Source organism: Canis lupus, chromosome 15 (assembly GCF_048164855.1).
Source record: "Canis lupus baileyi chromosome 15, mCanLup2.hap1, whole genome shotgun sequence".
NCBI lineage: Eukaryota > Metazoa > Chordata > Mammalia > Carnivora > Canidae > Canis > Canis lupus.
The window spans coordinates 6,418,177-6,438,242 of NC_132852.1; the positions used below are offsets into that span (position 1 = coordinate 6,418,177).

The 20,066-nt window shown below is 33.7% G+C and overlaps 2 long non-coding RNA genes across 2 annotated transcripts in view; one reads left to right on the plus strand and one right to left on the minus strand.

The window, feature by feature from the left end:
• The first annotated feature begins 693 nt into the window (after window positions 1-693).
• On the plus strand, window positions 694-12,108 carry LOC140604588 (uncharacterized). Its single transcript, XR_012007408.1, has 4 exons — window positions 694-1,347; window positions 6,598-6,648; window positions 10,991-11,092; window positions 11,973-12,108. It is a non-coding gene; the product is annotated as an uncharacterized lncRNA (long non-coding RNA).
• LOC140604587 (uncharacterized) overlaps window positions 10,484-20,066 on the minus strand; it is a 102,964-nt gene continuing 93,381 nt past the window's right edge. Inside the window, exon 3 of the long non-coding RNA XR_012007407.1 lies at window positions 10,484-10,799. This is a non-coding gene — a long non-coding RNA (uncharacterized lncRNA). The remainder of the gene's footprint in view (window positions 10,800-20,066) is intronic.

Below are 20,066 nucleotides of genomic sequence, written 5' to 3' on the forward strand. Positions count from 1 at the left end.
CCCAGAGTTAGACTCTTACCCATCCCAAGAAAACAGAGATAAGACAGTAAAAACAGAAAAAATAAACCTGGCTCCCTAGCTCCAAAATGTGAGGGAGTACCTCCCTTGAGTGGCTATTAAGTAATCACAGAAACCAGGCCACGAAGAAATATGTCATTAAGGGGTTATCAATAGTCCCTGCTCAAACCAAGATGCACAAGAATCTCAAGGCCATGGGCTACCTGACTAGGCTCACAGAAATCCCTGGTGTAGAGGAATATTATGTAACAGATAGTCACCAGAAAGCAGGGAACACCTTGTTTGGGCTCATGATATTTATAAGAACATCTTGTCAGTTATTATGATGGTTACCAGTCCACCATGTTTGTTCTAAATATCCACCTTGATATTGACAAGAAATTCACCAAGTTCCCTGATCAGTTTCCTATAAAAGACAGACCCTAAAAGCCCTCAGGGGCAACCCTGTCAGGACCCCTCTCACTCCTGAGAGCTCTCTGTTCTCTGCTTAATAAACTACCGCTTTGCCCACTCTCTGTCATCTCTGAGATTCATGCTTCGATTCCATGAGACAAGAACCAGGCTCTCTCATATCAATAGGGAGGAGGAAAATTTTCAGGAGTAAGGAGAATGCTGTGGATCCCTCCTTTCTAGATAATAGCAATACAAGACCCAATAGACGGTTTTGTGAAGACAACACAAGAGCTTAGCCCCCCTTCTTCATTCCTATTGTGAAAAAGGAAGTTACGAAACTAGATCCTAAGTGAAACACATTTATATACAAGAATTGTTGATAAAAAAGTATTACAAAGAGATTTTCTATAAATGATTACAGTGGAGAAGATATTGAGAACACCCTAGATATAATTTTGTTTACTAGATAGTTATGATCTGGGAACCAACCCAGGAAATAGTGCCTCAGGTTTGGTGCATTTTGGAGGTGCAACCAGTCCAAATATCTTTCAACCAATCACCCCACATCATTGTAAATCAAGCCAGTCTGGAGGATTGTTCTCTTCTGTTGACTTTTTGCCAAATGAAATAATGCACTGCAGGAATAAATCAGGTAATGCATATTTTCTCAGGATTAATAAAGCATGTAGTAGTATGTCCTGCTTTGTGTCACTGTTTATTTGGGGTGCAATATGAGGAAAAAATCTTACAAATACTATCAGTAATCAATTTTAAAGGTTTTCTTGTATCTAAACAGAAACACTGATGGAAATCTTTCAACCAGCATACACACACGCACACAAACTGTAATAGACTAACAACATGATTTGGGTGGAATCTTACAAATCTGATGAAGACACCACCAGGGATATCTTTTCAGCACTTCTTGACTTTCAGGTAAGAAATAAAATTCCACTATTTTATGGATCTTCCATGTCATTAAAGCAAAGGCAAAAAGGCGGTGAATCAGGTGATTCTCTACCCAGTTAGAAAATGCAGGCAGCAGAAGCACCGTGGTTTGTGGTCTCGAAGAACAAGATGGAGCAAATATAAATCCCAGACTTCAGCTGCTTCAGTTAATTTAGAATTGCACTTTTCTGATGTTTTCTTTCTTCCTTCTCTCTTTTCTGTTTGTCTCATCTCCCTGTCTTAATCTCGTTCACAATTTACACACACACAAAGACGTATAAAGACACATGGAACTCATCACAGTTTTTGTAACTGTTCACAACACAGATGCTTTATAGATTTGGGTGCTAAACTAGGTAAAGTCACAGAAATCTATATGATCAAGGATACTTAATGAATTAAGCCTGGAAAGATAACAAGCAAAAGTATTTGGGTTTTCCAAAACATCCCAGAAAGAAATTTATTTTATTTCTCCTCTTTTTAAAATCTGTATAAAATCCATCAGTTTTCTTTTAAGTGGCACTCTGTCAGTGAGTTATGAATCCTTTATTAGAGTCCATTTTATGTCGAACCAATGGTAAATGTGGAAGATTTCTAATAGAGAAAAATTGATCAAAATATCTGAAATCTTAGGATCTAATTTGGTTAATATTTTTAATCAAATGGGGTATTAACTATAAGCCTTTTTGAACATAAAATTAAGACCATAAAACCAGTCTCTTATAATCTAGATTATGATAAAGTGTAAATGTGAGGGGTGTTAAATTTTACCTTTCATATAAAAATATACGAATATCATATATTTTATGTGGTTTAAAAACCCAGAAGGAACAGCATTACCTAGAAGCTACCAAAACGTATTTCGGGGATCCCTGGGTGGCGCAGCGGTTTGGCGCCTGCCTTTGGCCCAGGGAGCGATCCTGGAGACCCGGGATCGAATCCCACATTGGGCTCCCGGTGCATGGAGCCTGCTTCTCCCTCTGCCTGTGTCTCTGCCTCTCTCTCTCTCTCTCTCTATGTGTGTGTGACGGTCATAAAAAAAAAAAAACGTATTTCGAGGAAACAACAGAATTAATATTACCTAAGAATTTGCTAGACATCTAGCCTTGGGATCTAACCAAGCTGTACTGAATAAGATCTGCATTTTAATAAGATACCCAGGTGATTTGTTTTCACATTACCGTTTGAGAAGCACTGTCCTAGAACATGCAGAAGAACACCTGAATTGCATTAGAGAGAAATAAATGGAGTATTTCAATGATGCTTTCTAAGTATATCGTTACTTTCTTGTGTTTTAATGAAACTGAACAGTTGCTTTTTTTCTGTCAAGATCATATCCCTGAGAAACTATGATACTACTGACCTCATAGTACAAAATAACTTACAAAAGTGTCTAAGGAAAATGTGACTCAATTTGTTCTTATAACCATTCAGCCATATGCATGTTAACCAAACTGCCTCCCCCCTTATGAATAGAAAATGACAATCAAGATAAATTGTCACTTCCTCAGAATGAACACTAATAAAAGTTTCTTAAAAGTCTGACTTGGAAGAAGACTATACTTTCTAGGTCCTCAAAGTCTTTCTTGTAGTAATAACTCACCACACTGTCTTCATTTTTTTTTCTTTAAGCACACTATATTTAAATGGCTAGAAAGATTTAATTTAATCCTTAAAAACTTCGTGTACAAATTTTTAGAGAGAAATCAAAGTCCAGATAAAATGAGTAGAGTTGCTATATATTTGAAGGCTTGAAAATATTGATTGTTACAGTCAAATGTAGAGTGTATACACACACACTGTAAGAGTAATATTCATTTCACTTATATTATTTATTTCATTTATATTATGACCTATTAGGTAAGAGTACTGAAATCCAGTGATTTGAGGAATGTAGTTTCAATATTTCATTACCAATTATGTTAAAAAGATAATGGATATGGAGTATAAATATAAATATAGCTGTAACAGGCTCTTTTTACAATTTTAATGGTCCTTATCTAATTAACCATTTGCATTATATTTTCCTTATCTATATCACAACTCTGTAATTTATGAGAGTTTCTGTTATGCCAATAGAACAACTACCTAACAACTTTATCATGCCTCCCTAAACATTTTATGATGCCTTAATTCAATATCCCTGCTGTACCCAGTCATTGTCAGTTAAGGATGACATGCTACTTTATACCCTCTGATGAGATTTCAGACTAACAGAACTTTGCCACATAGAGAAAAATAAAAGATGTCATTTCAAATTTAGGTGGCAGTATAAACCTTGGTTGAGGTTGGCAAGATCATGGCAAAGAAGGCTATTTGTCACAATAATCAGTAAAGTTAGGAGAAAAAGTTGTCTGTGCTATTAAAAACAAAAATAAAAACAAATAAAAATATCTGGCAGTATTTGCAATGAATTTATTGATATATTTATCTGGGATCTCTCTGAAAGCTTTGTTTCACATTCCCTAAAGTGCATACATTATCAGTTACTCTAGTGTTCTTAACTTTATACTCTCAGAAAAAAAAATACTCTCAGGCTTATCTCTGATAATCAGTAAGATTTCAAAAAACTTTTTAAATTTTTATTTATTTATGATAGTCAGAGAGAGAGAGAGAGAGAGAGAGAAAGAGAGGCAGAGACATAGGCAGAGGGAGAAGCAGGCTCCATGCACCGGGAGCCCGACGTGGGATTCGATCCCGGGTCTCCAGGATCGCGCCCTGGGCCAAAGGCAGGTGCCAAACCACTGCGCCACCCAGGGATCCCAGATTTCAAAATTTTTGTTCAAAATTTTAAACCATGATTATTTGAAGATATTTTTCATATATGGGAAAAACTTATAGCTGAAGTTTTAAAAATATATCTTTGATGATGTACCTTAAAGTTAAGTTAGAATTATTGCAATGACTTAAAAGCAAAGAAATGTTGATTTACAGTTATGCAATAGACATACTTCTTTTCTAAAATTTAAGTTATATAAGTTTATTATAGGCATTTACTTATTCACATTCAAGCTTATATTTTTATAAAATGGAAAATGTAGATTTAAAAAATAATCACACAGAATTTTGAGTGATAAACTAAGCTCCAGATTTCAAACTAAGATCTTAATTTAAATAAGCTGGTTTAGTAGGGTAAAATAGTGTTAAAACTTAATTATTCTAAAAATGTTGTTAGATGGCAGGTGTTAAAAATCACTTATTCTCTCAGTAGGAATTTTTTTAAAAGGTTGTATTTCGGAAGAAATAGTCATTACTAAATATGTATTTATATGTTGGAAAGGAAAAACTTACACATAGAAGACAGTTATTATGGGTTACATAGTATTCTTATAAACTTAGATGAACTAATTTATCTATAAGGGGTTTTTGGTTTATTTATTTCTATAATGTAAGTGAACACTAGATTATTTGCCTTCTGAAACTTGTCTAAGTAAGCAAGAATCACAGACACCTATATAGCAGTGTGATTTTACTTCACATCCAGCATGTTCCTACATCGCCTGGAAGCAAGGGTTTTGACAGAGTAAATGGAGTAGTAACTTTCTGAGAAAGAGAAAAATCGATGAATCTGTATTCAGCAGGAGCACCCTGCTGGTCTCAGCTGTCCAATGCTGAGCTATAAGTTTCCTTATTGATACACAGGGGCGACTCCATTTACTTTTTTAAAAAGTGCTCCCTCTAGATAACAATAAAAGAAAGATAACAAGTATCAATATTGTAGGAAGTTCCCTGTACAAGCTCTCTGGTAAACAGAAAAAAAATAGATCAAGCTTTTCTGGAGTTCAGTGTTTGTACAGAATGAGTTCAGGATGATACACTCAGTGCCGTAACTCTATTAGCCATATCTATGAAATTTTCCTGAGTGCCACTTTAAGTATATTGTGTTCTTTATTTCTGGCACTTACGATTAACATAAAATCTGAATGTAGCCTTCCACAGTTTCATCTTACATTTTTTTTCCTACACAGATAGGTTAATACGTGATATAGCCAAGGCTGTATGAGATTAAAATAATTTCTACTTCAGTTTTAATAGAGGAAACAATATCATGTAGAAAATCTTTGGGGATATTTCTAGAGGGAAATAAGAACGTGCATATCAATTTTGATCCAGGTTTGCCACAATATCCCTACTCACAGAATAAATATTTATATAGTCACTATTAGAAGATAACACATAAAGAAGGTATCTCTAACTACTCCTATATCTCCACTTGCAGTCTCGGGCCATTCTATCTTCTCATTATTCTGTTGGGACTATGCATGTTATCCTTGCTCATCCCAGCTTTATTTGCAATGCCTCTTATCTCTTGCCAAGCATAGCTCTGATTTCTGCGCACCTTCCTATTTGGGCAAGACATTAAAGGTTCTTATCATTTCCATTTCAAAGTGATCTTAGGGAAGTAGAAGAACTCAGAGTTCAGCTCTTAACAGGATGATACCCTTTGAAATAACCATTCCAATATTGTCCTTGAAATAACATCTGTAGCTTGCCATCAATGTTTTCTTTTCCCAATTCTGCTGTGGCTTTTACTCCTGCTAAATCATATAAAAAATAACTAACAGTTTTTTGTTTCCTCTAGAATATGTCCGTTAAGCTAATTGAAGAATTGTCTTAATGTTGCCTGCAGGCATTCATAAATGTTATATAAAATGTACCATCATCATTTGCTAAATGACTGAGAGTACACAGGATTGGCAAAATAGCTTTGCAGTCACACATTGGCTTCATTTGATGTTTTCTAATCACACATTTTTTTTAACATTCTGCATTACTTTAATCTTTAATACCAAATCTACAAATGTGAATTCATGGAGACCCTCCACTACACTATGTTTTGGCAAATAATTATTGTTTTCAATGCCTAATAGCATTATGGGCTAAAAGATCACTATATTTTACCTGTTAGAAATTACAGTTTAATAGACAATGTGCATGAAAAGCAGCATTAATTTTTAGCAATTCTATTATTGTTCGATTAAACACTAAAACTTAAATTTTCAAATAAACACTTAGCTCTAGATTCCTCCTTCAATATAGCAAAAAATTAATAATATTGCAGGGACTTTTGGAACCAACTCTTTATTCAAGATATAAATCTCTCAAAAAGAATTTATTAAGAAATGTCTTTGCTAGGTGATTAAAAAGTAAATTAGAAAAATAAAAAAGCAAAATTATTTCAAGTGGACAATACCAATATTCTTGTCATCAAATGCTTATTCTCCTTTTCTTACTTAGAGATACAATTCCTGATATCTAGCATGACACCTAGCCACTTGTGCAATAGAGGTAAGTGGATTTGAAGGGAGGGATTATTGTCATTATCCCAAAATGAAAGCATCGATAGTTAAAGGACATTGTCCTTAGCCTGGAGTTTGGGGGATGGACAGGTGGGAGACAACAGAAACAATAAGCCAAAACAATAGGTATAAGAAAAATTCCCAATATTGTAAATAAAATGATCAACCTATAAAAGCATTTTTTTCTAATGGTCAACTAGTAAAAGGAACAAAAGCTAAGATATTATTAATGATTAACAGCAAACCAAAAGAGGAACTAAATAGCTGGAAAGTCTGGAGAAAGTGGCTGCAGCAAAGATGCTTGTCATTTATGCTTCGTGGCATTCAGATAATATTATACAAGGTCAAGATTCCACAAGCTACAAAACAAATGCAATATTAATAAAAATCCAGAAACCTTCTTAGGCAAATTGCTGAACCTTATAATATTTATGTATTTATAAATTTATGTATTTATAACATTTATAAACATGTGTATGTTATAGGATATCTTATACTAAAGATCTTGAAGGTGAATCAGGCTGTAAAAACAAAGAATGGGGGAAAGTCTTTCCCTGGGTGTTATGAAGACATTATTATAGTCATAGTAATAAAAATAGTGTGGAATTTTCACAAGAACAGACAATCTGACCCATCTGCAAAATGGGAAAATTCAGAGATAGAATCAACTATTGAATTAGGTACCATAAAGAAAGAGAGAAAAGATAGTCTAGTAAAAGAGAGAAAAACTGTCAAACCATTTGAAAAAAAATAATAATACTGCTTCCCTACCTAAAATGATATAATTTACAGAGAAAAAAATTAAATGTAGTAAATGTGTGATGAGATACTCAACATCATTGGTCATCAGGAACATTAACAATAAAACAATAATTAAGTATTATTCTCCTCCTGTTAGTTTGGGACAAATTGGGAAGCTCGTTGGTGTCAAGTGTTGGCCCTGCTCTAGTGAAATGGAAACCTTCTGCACTACTGTTTAGTTCTGTAGACTGATTATTCTAGAAAGCAATCTCTCTTATCTCATAGTTATGGAAATTCATAATTCATTTCATCATCATAATTTTCTACTAAGTTTTGCTATGGTCATGAACTGCCTTCGAATTTCAGTGGCTCACAGTAACAGACCTATCCTTTTAGGCTTCCTTCCTTTCTTGGATATGTACTACATACCTATATAAATTAATTATAAATTTTAAAGGAATTATTTATTTATGGGGCACCGGGGTAGCTCAGTTAAGTGTCTGCCTTCAGCTCAGGTCATGATCCCAGGGTCCTGGGATCCAGCCTATGCCAGGCTCCTTGCTCAGTACAGAGTCTGCTTCTTCTTCTGCCCCTCCTCCTACTCATGCTCTCTCTCTCTTTCTAAAATAAATCCATTTATTTATTTGAGAGAGAGAGCACAAGCAAGAAGTCCAGAGGAAGAGAGAGAGAGAGAATCTCACGCTTCACTCAGTGTACAGCCCAACGTGAGGCCTAATCTCATGACTCTAATATCATAACCTGAGCTGAAACCAAGAGTTAGATGCCTGACTGAGCCATCCGTGTGCCTCAAATTCTCACTTCTTAATTAGGGTTGTAAAATTACTACAATTTCCACTCTGATCTGTGTTTGATACATGCTTTATTTTATTTATTTTCTTCTAATTAGCAGTATCTTCTCCCCCACAAGTCATTTTTGAGTCTGTTTCACAAAATCATGTTTTTCACTTCATTAGCACTTTCCTAAATCACACCAACAAAAATTCAGGCCCAGAAGCTGTTACTAACCTTTTTGTTTTTTCCTATTTCAATGTACCTTATAGGCTGCTCTTAATTTTGTTCTAATAGAAAGCAGATCTCACCATCTGACCCAAATACAGACCAACATGTGCTCAATGAAGTTAAAAGTATCTTGCCCAATAATCAAAGCACTTTATCCAATACTAAATTCACTTTTACATTTTTTTTGACTCACCAGCCAGATCTGGCTTTGAATTTCAGGTCTATAACTCACTAGATGTATAAACTTGTAAAGTTACTTAATCTCACTTGTCCTCTGAAAATGAGAATAATAATATAACCTACTTTACACAATTGTGTAAGAATTAATATATGTAAAGTGTTAATCATATCTATCACAAAGCAAGTATTAAAAGGATTATCTACCACTAATAATACATATTGCTAATATTATTATTCTATCCTATTATGTGCTGCAGCCAAATAAAGCATTTCTTCCCCCAGAACATCTCCTGAAAAGTCCTTTTCTTGTGTATTTGTCCATGGATATTCTTACAGATAATATCTTCATGTCCTTGTTTGCTTAACCATGATCTGACCTTTACTCAATGAGAACCTCTTCCCAGGAAAATTCTCAACACCTTGGGTCAGAAATAATCTCTACCTCCAAATTTCCCATTGAAAGCCACACATTTAATAGGACAATCATTTATCTGCTTTTTTTTTTTTGTAGAGACCATATTTATTTGTGTCCCTCAGTAGAATGTAAATTTCTGTATTTGGAGAATATGTCATCAGTTTGATATTTTTAATTCCCAGTGTTTAGTACAGTGCTTTGAACAACATAAATGCTCAAAAAATACTTACTGATTTAAATTTCAATTATACAAATAAGATGTAGCAATTATCAATCTCAAATTAGTTTCAAACTTTCTTTATATCTTATTATAATGATGAAATGCTCCTATGTGTGTGTATTTGCAACCTTACCAATATTCTAAGAAATGTGATTTTTCCTATTATTAGTCATAATTTCAATATGCCACATTTTCCATTTTTACATGTCAGGTAGGTGACAGTTTCCTTCACTCATGACTCTTCCTTTACAATTCCTTTATCTCATATAGTGAATTATTCATAAATATGAAAATCTGATCAATAAAATTTAGTGCTAAAGTATGGTAAGAGGCAGTATTTTTCAATGTTCAAACTAGTAATAAAATGATTATTTCATAACCACCTAAAATGTAACCAAAAGTAGATTTCTTTCCCCAAACTTATAGGAAAAAAAATACATTGGCAGAAGAGTGTTAGTCTTACCAAAAAAACCTGTTTACATTTCCTTGTTCCTGTGTTTAAATGAGGTCCCTTAATTACTCTTGACAGTGGACATTTAGCCAACCTATTTGCTACTTTTGAGCCAAGGCAACTATATGAGTTAAGGACAAATGGGGCTAGGCAGGGCTAGGTAGGGGGCCATGAAAGTAGGCTCACAAAAATCCCCAAAATGCTGAGGTATAAGGAAACCAGAGATAAAGGAACAAGCCAGACCACCCTGCCCTAGGTGTGGGTGAGGAGGGTATCTTTTTATGACAGTCATCTGTGACCAACAAAGAATAACCAGACCCCAAAGAAGAAGTAAGGCATCAAAGACGTTATCACTAGTCCTTACTCAGTGGTGATATCAGTAGACAATGTTAAAAGATTTAAGTTCCCTGGTTGGCTTCCAGTAAAAGACCAACCCTACAAGCCCTCAGTGGCAACCCAGTAGGGACATCTCTCACTTCTGAGAACTTTCTCTGTGTTTACTAAACTTTTATTCCTTTACTCACTCTCCTTTGTCTGCAAGATTCATTCTTTGACTCTGTGAGATAAGAGCCAAGCTCTCCCGTCATAGATAGTTTGATTGTTTATAACTATTTTTTCCAAATTCTCTCATCTGAGTAGTTAATAGATGATAGAATTAGAACATCCAAACAGCCCAAATTTTAAAGAGTATCATGCTATAAAGGAGAGTCACTCAACTCTCATCTATCTCCCTACTTATCTATAACATTACATATTTTTTCTCAAATCATCAAGGTATGAAATACATACACACAAAGTTGTTCTTGGCTTAAGCACTAAGGTCTTCAGGGTTTATTTAATATTGCATTAACCCAGCCTATTCTGACTAATAATACTGACTTAAAAAAGGAAAGGACAAAAAGCCATTCACGGGCCCTTATTTTAAGGAATGAAAACACTGTAAATAAAATCTTTCCTTTTGTTCTAGCTATTTCTACTTGGTTGGTTAATAGAAAATATTTTTCATAAATAGTTACAGATTTCATTTGTATTCAGATATTTTTCTTTTTGTTGACGTTCATTTTTGGTAGTGAAGCCATCTTTTCCCAAAGCAGGTTCCACAAAGCATTAGGTCTATAGTATATGAAAAAAGAAATTTATAAGGAGAGAAATATCCTACAGTATTAGCTAATTTAATTTATAAGGCATCTGTTAAGTTACAATTTTTATTTTCATACATAAAGCTCAATTTTTTAAAAAAGAGTAATTTCTAAAATGACAGATCTCAATTAACCCTGATACCAACTGAAATATTTTTCCTCCAGCTTTTCACCTGACATGCCACGCATTCGCAAAGATGTGAATATAAGCTCTTCCCCTCTCTGAGTTCAATCCATCTTAAAATTTTCCTACAATAAGAAGCACTGGTAAGCAATATGTACTTTACTAAAATTTGATAAAGTTTAAGAAGAGTGTATGTATCTCAGGCATCACATAGCAAAAATATTCTTTCCTCAAGAAACTTTTTCATCCATGATGCTCTTGGTTTTCTATCTTTTCTTTTCTTGCATTTTTTGGATCTCCTCTGCCCTCCTTCAAACAGTCCTCAGCTTTTCATCCTTTCTTACTCAATGGATCAAATTTATCCTTTTTGTTGTACAGAGAATTTCAAAAAATTTCTCTAAAATCTGGGTTCCAGCAGTATATACTGAGTGTAGGCCAAGTACTGAACAAATTGCTGCTTCTTTTTAAATGAGTGGCTCCCCACTCTAAAGAATGCTGAGAAATATAATATCCTCAATCTTGTTATTCTTAGATGGCCTGAACTCACCAACCAGTTTATTGGATTCTTTCACAACCTTAAATGTCAGTCTAAATGTTGCTTCTTTTTAAAATACACCTCTGAATCTTTACACCTTTCTCTGTCCATAAGGTTTCACTGTGCATCTCTCTAAATAGCAATTATTCTGCAGAGTGGCAAATATTTTTCTACTCCATTGGAAACTGAAAAGCCATCAAGTCAGTTAAGGGAATTTTCATCCTGTGAGATCATAAGAGAGGAAGGGAAAAAAAGTGGCTGCATTCAAAATTAAAGGAGGATCAAGCATATATCTATCTCTCTATATATACACATTTGTTTCTGTTATTGTTTTTTAGTGTTACTATTTTTGCCCTGTTCTTATTTTTGTCTTCCACTCTTTTTCTGTGTTTTGTGGTTTTAACTGGACAGTTACAGTTACATTTTTCTCCTTTTTTTAATAGCATATCAATACTTGATTTGTTTGTTTTTAACATTTTTTCTCCTAGTTGCCCTGCAGTTTGCAATATACATTTACAACTAATCCATGACCACTTTGAAACAACGGTATGTCATTTAACAGATACTGTGAGTACTTTATAATAACACCACAATCCTAGTCCCCTCCTATTGTCTCTTGTCCTGTGTCTTTCAATTTACTTGTATATGGACATCCACAAGCATGTATATATTCATAATATATATATATATATATATATATATATATATATATATATATTAAAGCATGTATAATCAAATTCATTGTTGGTATTATTTTGAACAAACTGTTCTCGGTTAGATCAATTAACAATAGGAACAGTTTAAATTTTCCTTCCCTTACTTCGTTAATGCTCTCTCTTTATGTGGAAATTAGTTTCCAATCTGTATCATTTCTATTTACTCTAAAGAAACTCTCAAAATTTTGTGCACATCTACTGGCAACTAATTCCCTCAATTTTATTTGTCTAAAATAGCCTTTATTTCTCCTTCACTTTTGAAGCATAATTTTGTAGGGTACAAAATTCTATGTTGATGTTATTTTTCTCTCAATGTTTTAAATATGTAGTTCACTTTTTTCTTGCTTGCATAGTTTCTTAGAAGTAGGATGTAATTCTAAGTTCTGTTTTTCTATCGGTAAAGTGTTTTTCCTCAACTTCTGGTTTCTTTCAGGAGTTTATCTTTTGCTTTATTTTCCGGGTAGTTTGAAAATTATGTGCCCAGGTGTCATTTTTTAGCATTTATCCTACTAGTGTTCTCTGACTCAGAAAAGAAACAAACAACAATGAGCCACCACTTGAGTGAACTTCAAGGAAAACACTAACTTTAGGGGAAGGCCAAATTCACAACAGAGCAAAATGTTGAGAAGAATGTTCAAAGAAGACATTGAGGATCCGGGCAACTTCCAATTATAAGGGAACACTGAAGAGTCTTCAAGAGTGTGGGGGAGTAATAGGGAAGAGAAACTGATAGAAACCTGAAAAACTTATAAAACTTAGAGTCTGGGAGTTAAGATTGACCTGTGATTCCTATTGTCACTGATATGGAAGAAATTTAATTCCTAATCATCCTGGTGGGCTTGTTGCATAGAATTATGGAGAAACAGGGTGAAAGGATGGAGAGAAGAATGGGTATCTAAGATTTCTCTTAATCTCTGTTTAAAGAAACATGTAGGCTGGGGAAGGTAGGTTCTTATTTCAATCACATTGTTACTTTTTTGATCTGTGATGCTGATGCTCAGTGTCCTAGTTGGGATATGTATGTCTAGCAAGGATGAAGGGGGTTATTCTACTCTGTTAGGAAGGGGCAAGTTGCACATAGGTCATAGGTCTTCTCTTAATTCCTATTGATGGAATTGAGCACCTTCAGGAAATAGGATGTTTTTCTGATGTTGAAACTTTTTATCCCCTAATAAAAGGAAAAGAAACCATAAGAAAATTTGGCCTCAGTCGTTTGTGTGAATGTCTTTCTTATACGCTTGTAAGTAGGTAGACATCCTGGAAACTATGATCTTACTCTAAGGATGTTGGCTCTGTTTGGGGACATCAAAAATGAATTGTCAATGTGTTGACTTTTTTTATTGCATGAATAGAGGGAAAAGTTAATTGGGTAATGGAAAAAATTATAGTTTTACTAAAATAACCAATTAATTGTTTAGAATTGAAATAAATGGAAAGAAAAAAACTACTTTTTCTATTCAACATTCTCATTCATAGGACAAGCAAGATTTTTTTAAGGCTTGAAATTCAATGTGAGTATAAGAAAAATTTATGCTTTATGCATATCTTTCCAAAAACTGACATTAAAATAAGCTCTACACCTACTGTTATTACAATAGGGCAGAAATGAAGTTTATCAGAAGTATTAGTGCCAAGGCTAGGCAAAGGAATATGAAAGAGTTGCAGAGATATTTGTAAAATGTATATTGAAGCAGTGCTGGTGAAGAATTTTACTGTTGGCTGAGATGAGCAAAGAATAAAGTATAAGGTGACACTAATTCACTGTATTATATTGAGAAGATGAATGATGTGGTTTAAAGAATTTTATCTCAGTTTAATTCAATAGTTCAGAATCACTCAGCATTAAATTCAGACTCCTGTTAAGACTATATATCAGGGTCTAAGTAATACAATTTTAACTTTGTTTTGATCTTCTCCAAACTTTCTCTCTTACTTCCCATGCTTTCTTGTTTTATCATTCCTGACATTAATCTTCACATATATGTTTTGTTTTATCTGTATCTTACACTTCCACAATGTAGGGCTTCTAAAATAACTCACTATCATTCTTATCAATTAAATTTCTAACTTAAATTTAGAAAAAAAATTAGTCGTCTAAATTTAACTTACAACTACTCTTCTCATTTTCAGCTTGTCTGGGAACTATGATAGATTAAATTATAGAAGAGTATGACTTTCACACTTGTGAACTTTCATAAAACTTGATAAAAATCAAGACAGTAATCCTGCCTGATGATACGGAATTAAAGAAAGAAATATTTCTTTTTTCATTATGAAATATGAAAAGTACTACCGACTCTTTCTCATGTGTTTCTCAAATATTTTTCTGGTCATATTTTTCATACATTAAAAGAAGCAGCAATAGTACCATCTCCCTGACACATGAGATATAGTTAAAATGCAATAAATACAAACAAAGCTAAAAGAGTTATATTTTAATTTTCTTTTTTTTAATACTTTATTTTTTTTAATTTTTATTTATTTATGATAGTCACAGAGAGAGAGAGAGAGAGAGAGAGAGAGAGGCAGAGACACAGGCAGAGGGAGAAGCAGGCTCCATGCACCGGGAGCTCGATGTGGGATTTGATCCCGGGTCTCCAGGATCGCACCCTGGGCCAAAGACAGGCGCTAAACTTCTGCGCCACCCAGGGATCCCTATTTTAATTTTCATTTTAAGTTTAACACATTTAGTAATAAAAACAATGACAGAAAAATATATGCACATAGAGATATAGTTATATATGTGTACATAGAGCTATAATATGCATACCAGATATTATAACATGAAAAATACTTTCATGAAATATTACAATGGCCAGACAAAAAGAACTTCAGTCATTCCCTTTTTATGAAGTCACTAAACACAATAATTATCTAAGATATTCAAAATTTGAGGTAATTTTAATATTAATAAAACTTCATTGCAGTTTTGAATAAAGTTTTTGTTAAAATAAGCCAACAAAAATATTTTAAAGAGTTCCAAAATTACAGACTTGGAAACAGAATCAGGCTAGGTACCTGACATCCAGTGATAAAATAAAAATTAAGTGTTACACTCCTAAGTATAATAAAGTGATGTGTTTCAATTGCTCTCATGTGAATTCCCTACTGTCATGTAAAATTCCACCTCAGCATAGTTATTCAAATTGTAATGTTTACTGTATACAAAGATTATGTGCCTTCTATCAATGTCTTTAAAAATGAATAAAGAAAGAAAGAAAGATTAACAGGAACACAGAATGAAAACCATGCCATGTAAAGACTACTGTTGTTGTGGTAACAGAAACAGACACTGTATTGCTTAGCCTTGTTGTCAGTATAATCCATTCCAATGTGATGTGTGAAAGAGTCTCATAAAGGAGGAGAATGCACAGATTATATTGTGGTATCTTTACTAAGCAGTTTTTCAAAGAATAAACCCTTCATATGCATAACAATCTTTATCTGCTCTTGCAGGTTTGTAGTTTTTTGTATTTATCAATAGGTTTTCAAAAATACATGCACATTTATTGTTGACATTATACTATTTTATTCTTTCTAATACATATCACAGTAATTACGTGACACAGGGAAGCACAACAACATTTTATCTAGCTATTTTATCTAATTGTTATATCATCCATAATTGATTTTGTATTACATCTTGATATAGCAATCATTGATTTGAAATTTAGGAAGTATTATGAAATCTATTACTATCAAGAGAGTACAAGTAGTAGAAAACAACTTAAATAACAAAAATAAATGCATTTTTAGAGTTGATACCAAAAGCAAAGACAAGAAAACCAAAAATAAACAAGTGGAACTACACCAAACTAAAAATCCGCACAGCAAAAGAAACCATCAAAAACAAGAAATAGTAACCTATGGAGTGGAAGAAAATATTTATTAATGACGTATGTGATATGTGGTTACTATCCTAAGGAGAGAAAGAGCTCATATAACTCAATGACAACAACAACAACGATTCAAAAATGGTCAGAGGAATTGAATAAACATTTTTTCCAAAGAAGGGTCATAGACAATTAACAAGTATAGGAAAAGTGCTCAATACCACTTAATTATCAGAGAGCTGCAAAACAAAACCACAATGAGATGTGATCTCGTACTATTAGAATGACCTACATCAAAAATATAAGACATAATGTATTGACAAGGTTAAATGAAATGGAACCCTTATGCACTGTTGGTGGGAATGTGAACTGGTGCAGCCAGTATGGAAAACAGTATGGAGGTTCCTCAAAAAGTTAAAATTGGACTACCATATGACACAGCAATTCCATTTCTTGGTATATATCCAAAGGACACAAAGTCACTATGTCAAGGAGATATCTACAGCACTATGTATCCTGTAGCATTATTTAAATAACCAAGACATGGAAACAATCTAAGTGCCCATCAGTGAATAAATGGATAAAGAAAATGTAATATATCATGATAACATGGATGAATTTGAGAGCCATTATAATACATGAAATAAGTCAGGTTGTTGAGAAAGGACACTTATATATTATCTAACTTATATGTGGAATCTCAAAAAAAAAAATCCTTCATAGAAATGTAAAACAAATTGTTGGTTTCCAAAGTCAAGGGCACTTGGAGGGAATGGGTAAAGGCGATCAGAAGATATAAACTGCTACTAATAAGATAAATAAATTCTGGCGATATAATGTACAACATCGTGACTAGGTTACTAATACTGTAATGCATATCGGAAAGTTGCTAAGAGAGTAGATCTTAAAAGTTTTTAGCTTCATTTGTATTGAAACTCTACTGTTTGGTATGTACACATCTCAATCATTATATCTTCCTGATTGGTCCTTTTATCCTCACTTTGTCTCTAGTAATTTTCTTTACTATCATCTGTATGTTTTCCTTTTGTTTTGTTTTTATTTATTTTCTTAACTTATCTCCCACCCCCACCTCCCTTCTGATAACATCAGTTTGCTTTCTATAGCCTGTTTCTTGGTTTGCCTCTTTTTTTGTTTGTTTTTTACTTTCCATGTACCCATGTCATTTAATTTGACTTTGATATGAATTTCTTATAAAGAGCACAGAGCTGGGGGGTGCCTGGATGGCTCAGTCAGTTGTGCACCTGACCCTTGTGTTTGGCTCAGGTCATGATCTCAGAGTCCTGCAATAGAGTCCAGCTTCACTCCATGTTCAGCAGGGAGTCTGCTTGAGATTCTCTTTCTCTGTCCCTCTTACGCTCAAATAAATCTTTGAAGAGGACAAAGTTGGGTCTTATTTTTTAATCCACTCTATCAGTCTTTCTTTTTTGGGGGAGGTATATTAGTATCACTTATATTTAATATAACTTCTGAGATGGTAAAGCTCTATCATTTTTTATTTTTTTTATTTTATTTTTTTTAAGATGTTATTTATTCATTCATGAGAGACAGAGAGAGAGAGGCAGAGACACAGGCAGAGGGAGAGGCAGGCTCCCTGCAGGGAGCCCGATGTGGGACTCAATCCTGGGTCTCCAGGATCAGGCCCTGGGCTGAAGGCGGCGCTAAACCGCTGAGCCACCTGGGCTGCCCCTCTATCATTTTTTTTTTTTCAAATTGGAATGTTTTATTAATCACAGTTCTTAAAAGATATTGAACATTGGAGGGGGTAGATCAGGAATTAAATAATACATACTCTTGAAATGGCCCTGAGATGAGTAGCTGTTCTCTTTATAAATATTACAAACCTCACATAATCCCTTAGGTAAAGACACAATATTCAACACACATAATGATAAACAACAAAAAAACCCAGCATTTTAATTTGAACCAGAGTAGCCCTGGTTGTGGTTTGCTTATCCTGTTAATATTCCCGTAGGTCTTATTAACTAGGCTATTAGTAGCCCCAAATAATAGATGATTATCCTGAGATACAACAATCGACCCACATAGTAATACATTTGGTCACTGTCAGTGATTAAATGATATAAAATGGAAGAGATAAAGAGATAATCCATATGTAGGGAAGATGACGATATCATTTTCTGATCATGTCTAGTATCAAATTAATGTTGGACATACATGTTTTTATAGCTTCTTTAATCATTTACCTATAAAAACAGGATCTTGGAGTTGCTGAAATTGAGAAAAATTTTTATTGTATTTATTCTTTAGTAAGAATTATTATGGCATACATTAGCGCTGTGAGAGAATGGAACCAAAAACTATAAAGTTAAAAATTAAAGTTAATCTTTTTATCTTTCATGACTCAAAAAAAAAAATAAAAAAATAAAAAAATAAAATTCTTTTCATTCTATCATATCTATTTTATTTCCATCATATATGTATATCTGTGTTCTCCAAAGTGTACCTTCAGGAATGCCTTTTCTTACATATGTTTGCATCCTCCATCACCTGATCATAGTAGGTCCTCAAAAATTTTTGGTAAAATAAAGCAGAATCTATCTTCCCATAAGTATGATTCTCTGTAAAGAGAAACCTGAAGAGCTATCTGTTGTTATTACAATCTGAACAAGATCAGGAATTGCAAATATATGATACATCATTTCTACTTAAGGATAATATAAGCAGATATGCTTTTTTTCCTGATTTTTCAGAGGAAAGACTTGCTTATCCTAAATTGATTTGTCATTCAAATACCAACCAACCAGCTTGTCTTTTTTGTGAATGTACTATTGTATAAAGACATTGTAATAAGACATGATCCCAGGCTCAAATATTGGTCATGCAGAGATGAATTAGGCATAGTTGCCAGCCTCATGCTACTGGAAAGGACAAGCCTAAAATATGTCAACAAATAATTATCTATAAAGATTATGGGAGATCAGTGTGAAAATAGAAGCCAAAAATGTATGAACCACTGGACAGAAAGAGTTCCAGGGACTTGATGTACCCACCCTAGTACCAACATCTGATCTCAGGAGCTGGAGCCAAAATACAGGAAAAAAGGAACATGAATCGATCTGGTCCAAGAGAAACCAATGGCTACTTGAAAACTCCTTTTCTTTTGCTTTCTTCCTTTTTTCCTTAAAAAAACAAATTATTAATGACAGTTGTGGAAAACAAAATACTCTGTGTTAGTTTGTCACTGATAGCAGTTGCTAATTAGAGCAATTAGTTTCTATCATTTTTTTAAAATGTTTCCTCTGTTTGTTGTCCCTTTGTTTTTTATCTTGCCTTCATGTGGGTCATTTGAACATATTTTTTTTCTTCTCTCTATATTTAATTATAGTGTTTATGAATGTATCTCTTACAGTTTTTAAAATCTTTTTTTAAACTTTTAATAAGGGCAGCCCAGGTGGCTCAGTGGCTTAGCACTGCCTTTAGCCCAGGGCGTGATCCTAGAGAACCTGGATGGAGTCCAACATCAGGCTCCCTGCATGGAGCCTGCTTCTCCATCTGCCTGTGTCTCTGCCTCTCTCTCTCTCTGTGTCTCTATGAATAAATAAATAAAATATTAAAAATAAACTCTCAATAAATAATAAGAGTTCTAAACCACATTTCTAAGTCATGCTTGCTAATATGGAGAAATAGTTCAATAACCTCAAGAAATTGAGAATCTAGTTCATAAAGGTTAGCTCATTCTTTTTTAAACCAATGGATTATTATTAAGCACATCCCTCATTTTTCAAATGAAATCTTACAGAAATGATGGTAGATACTTATAGTTACCCAGGACTCCTGCAGACCTCTGACTAAATGAAGAATAAGACATGACCCTTTCAGATATGTAAAGATAGCATCCATTTTCTTCTTTTATATGTAAAATTAAAAAAGCAATATGATGCAACTCTTTTCTTTAGTGGTATATAATAACTTTCTTTCCCATTCCTTTTCAGTTGCCTAATATTATCATCATACTGTAGATATTGATACCACTAAAATGTCAGCCACTAAA